Source organism: Olea europaea, unplaced genomic scaffold (assembly GCF_002742605.1).
Source record: "Olea europaea var. sylvestris unplaced genomic scaffold, O_europaea_v1 scaffold1923, whole genome shotgun sequence".
Lineage (NCBI taxonomy): Eukaryota > Viridiplantae > Streptophyta > Magnoliopsida > Lamiales > Oleaceae > Olea > Olea europaea.
The window spans coordinates 190,111-194,507 of record NW_019237053.1 but is presented as its reverse complement, the minus strand read 5'-3'; the positions used below and the strand labels follow the sequence as shown (position 1 = coordinate 194,507).

Here is a 4,397-nt window from a genome sequence, read left to right as displayed (position 1 = left end):
ACATAGTATCCTTTTGTATTTAAATATTAAACGTGTTTTCTTCAAAGGCAAAATTTAATTAAATATTATTTAATTTATATTTTTAGACGAAACAAGTACTTGTCATATAAGAGTGTATAAAGATCTTGAGTTTGAATTTTGAGTAACATGTATATGCCATGAAACACATAAAAACTAATTAATATTTAGTGAAATAAATAGTTGTGCCAAACGGATTACACAGGAATTAATTTTTGAAACCATTATTATATGTAAGGCTTCTGACTACATTTTGTTGTGCGGAAGCGATTTGTTGCATTTAACAATTATGTCATGGCTAAGAATTAAATATGCTACAGTTAATTTGTTGACCTGGTCATGTATATTTTAAAGGAATATGATAATTATTTATATAGTGAATACCTAGCTAATTCAATTTCAATCTTATCACCTTATCATCTATGGTAAAGTCTTACAAAAGGGATATGATAATTATTCTCAATTTTTTATTAATATTCAAATATCAAATATATTTATGGTAAAGTCTTACAAACGGTCCTTGAGTTATTAATATATTAATTTTTTTGGCTTTTTATTTAACAAAATTATTTATTAATATTTAATTATTTAAAATACAGATTTTTGACTTTTTGTGCACAACTTCACCATTTTTTTGCACGAAACAATATATTAATTTTAGTTAATGACGGTTTTCTTCTCCAAATGGTTATAATCTTTTAATATTTCTTTTTCTTTTTTGGGGGAGATAAATTTTCCTTTTTCCTAAGAATAACTAAATTTAATTGTGCACAAGATTTTGTTTTCAATTTTGGCTCTTGTATTTGGAGGGAAAATTTCTAGTTCCCTCTTTTTTTTTGTCAACATCTTTATCTCTTTATAAGATGTATTTCTCATTTTTTACTCCACATTCTCATTTTTTAGTTCTCTATAGCGTAGGTATTTTCATTCAAGAACGATCCAATCTAATGATTCTTTTTATGTGTTCTTTTTTTTTTGTGGGTTTCTTAATCTAATATATTTGCAATTCTTGATTTCATGTTGATTCATTCCAAAGTTCTATTGGTCATTTGTCAAAGATTGCTGATATACTTATTCACGACGGAGGTACGTTTATATCCATTTTTTCTCATCCCATATTTTACAACAATTCATTGATTTATATACTTTAGATCCATTCCCTGAGAATATGATCCATCATTCGGTTTGTCTAGCTATATGGACAAATCGGGGCCTCAATTCCCTGAGAATCTGATCCATCATTCGGATATTTACTAGAATGAAGTTTGATATATTTGGAAAATATAGAATTGGTGTTAGACTGTTGTTGTTTCAAGCTGGAAATAGAGAATTTGAGCTTATGAAAATTTCGACCTTGCTAAGATGATAAGGAACCTGATAGCAGTTGCTGTATTTTGTGGTTTTGTATACATATTTGCCAACCGAATATGAAAATTTGAGTTAAAATAGTTGTGAAATAAATAGTTTGAAATAAATTGAGTTAATATGAAAAAATTGTATTTTGTGGTTTTACGAACCACATTTGAGAAATAAAGAAAGAAGTGTTGACTTTAAAATTTAAAAGTTGATTAAGAATTAGCAGCCTATTTTTTAAATATGTTTGGAATTTTTACTATTGTCGTTAACCTTCATTCGGCCCAATATACATATAAAAAAGATAGTTTGGCATACTTAATATTTATTTGTTTTTGAAATGTTTCCCACTTGGCCAAATGCCTGATTAAAGGAATTTTTGTGGATCTCTTCAATTTTCCAAATTTGTTTGGAGTTTATTTATGTTGTCCTTAAATATCATTTGGCTCAATAGACATATAAACCGATCGTTTTACATTAGGCAGAATACTTATTGGTTTTTGAAGAGCTGCTCGCTTGGCCAAGTGCCTGATAAAAGGATTATATATATATATATATAAATGGCCATATTGCCTTATATTCTTATTCCTTATATTATACATATTAATATGACCACGTCTGTATAAGCATCATCATTTCCATTATGATCATACTACGTTACAACTGTGTTTCTAGTAAGAAAATTAAAGGAAGACGTAGGATCATTTGAGGCTAGATTTACGAGGGACATAAACCTCCATGATAAACAATATTTTTGAAATCACACAAAATTATTGTTTAAGCTTACAGTTATCTTTGTGTCACGCAAAACTCTATTTTATCCAACTTGCACTAATCCTCTGCATTACATCTTCTTAAATTCCTCTATTACTGTTTATAATCAAACCTAAATACCTAAAAAAATGTTTTTGAGACCACATGTATATATATATATATCAACGGCCATATTGTCACAAATTTTAGTTCATTAAACATGTCATGTACAGCTTATAGTTGAAATATATTTAGGATGTGTAATATAATTTCCTCACCATTCTTGAAGATATCTATGGGTTAGTCAGATCTTTTAGCTAGATGAGCTCGTCAATGGGGACCCATTGTTTTAGTTAAAAATGATACCTCTATCTCTTTTTTTTTTTTTTGGATTTTTTCTTGGTAGATAATGGCTTCTCGAACAAGAATTGGCAAGAAAAATAGAGTTTTTACTACATCTTATGAGCCACCTTCAGATGTTTTCTCATCAAAGGCATCATGCAAGGGTCTATTAACCCATACTACTCTTCAAGCTAATATCTCTTCCTCATTGTCAAAGACTAGTAATGTTCAAGTTCCTACTCCATTACCTCAATCTCTACGGGTTCCCACCCCATTATCTCAGCCCCAGCTTCAACTTAATTCATCACAAGCAACCACATTGACACATGAGACGATCCTCAATTCCAACGGTAATAATTTATCTTTATGTTTCTAATATAAAATCATCATAATGTATACATTTAATTGACAGAATCTCCTTTTTTTGTATATATATTCTCATCCTTTGAGTAATTTATTTCATAGATTCTCATTCTCTGAAGAGGAAGGGACGTGGTCCTACAAGAGGTAAGGGCACTGATGACAATGTTAGTGCAGCTGGAAAAATATAGTTGGAGATTTCTAAAAAACTGGGAAGAGCTATTGGAAATCAGCAAGCATGTTTGGCTAGTGAATGTGGCTACGTTGTTCGATCCTTTGCTCCAATTTGTTGCAAAAGGTGGATCGACATACCCTATGAAGAGAAAAATAAATTGTATGATCGAGTTTTGGTAAGTCATAAACAAATTCATTTTTACAAAATTTTGTAGAATAGTTATTAGTTTCCCATATTTAAATAAATAATATACACATTTCTTTTTTGATAGGCAAAATTCAAGCTTGATTTGACAGTTGAGCACGTCCATAAATGTGTGAACGATACTTTAGCGAGAAGATATCGTGATTATAGATGTAGACTTAAAGAGAAATATTTTAATGGAAAAACATTAGATGATGTAATGAAGAACTGCCCAACTGACATAAAGCAAGTTGATTGGGACTGGTTGTGTCAATATTGGTCTACCCCTAAATTTCAGGTAACTTTTATTAAAATTGCATATACTTGTAAATATTAAGAATAATGTAATTTAGACGTTATCTTAAAATAATTAATATAATTAAAAATGATAAATTATAATGAGTTAATTATATTTACATATAAATTGATTACAGGCATTATCTACACGTAATTTAGCAAGCCACAACTGCATTAAATATAATCATTGTAGTGAATCAAAATCATTTGTTGCACGTCTTCAAGAAAAGGTAATACTTTCTTTTGTTTTATGAAGACAAATATATTTGTATAACCTGATATATATTATTTCAAACAGAGATCAATTACTAAAGACAATGCACAAGGAGAAATATAACTTTATTATGAGACTCATTACAGTCAGAAGAAAGGGTGGGTAAACGATGAAGCACAAATAAAATATGTAAGTATATTAAGAATTTATTCGTTGTTATTGACATTTTATATATATTATGTTATTAACATGTATTCTCTCATTTTTCTTTACTTATATATAGGAGAAGATGCTTCAAATTAAAGAGCAACCAATTTCAGAGGGATCTGAGGCCCCCACTGAACTTGAGATTATGCAAGAAGTTTTAGGAAAATCCAGAGGTTACATTAGAGGACTTGGACATGGTCCAAAACCTGCCTCAAGCCACTCTACTCATTTGACATCGGTTGATACTGAATCAATAGGCCTTCGAGAGCAAATACAAAAGCAGGAGCAAGAATTATTGGATATGCGTGCCAAGATTTCTCATTTTGAGGCGCTAATGCATCAGTTCGTATCGAATTAAGTCGGCATGTCTCCACAACAAGCTGAACCAACAACAATGTTTAGCATGCCACCGCCTACTGATAATATATGAATTATGATTTATTTATTTATTTGCTTTAATTGTTGAGACATTTATTTTCTTTTATGGATTGGTTC

The 4,397-nt window shown here is 29.8% G+C and overlaps 1 long non-coding RNA gene across 2 annotated transcripts; it reads left to right on the top strand.

Moving 5' to 3' along the window:
- Positions 1-820: 820 nt before the first annotated feature.
- Positions 821-4,397, top strand: LOC111379039. Of its 2 annotated transcripts, XR_002699991.1 has the most exons (7): positions 821-1,104; positions 2,531-2,816; positions 2,932-3,176; positions 3,273-3,482; positions 3,619-3,711; positions 3,780-3,884; positions 3,979-4,397. It is a non-coding gene; the product is annotated as an uncharacterized LOC111379039 (long non-coding RNA). The 2 variants fall into 2 exon arrangements; XR_002699990.1 differs by lacking the exon at positions 3,619-3,711 and having other exon boundaries at positions 822-1,104.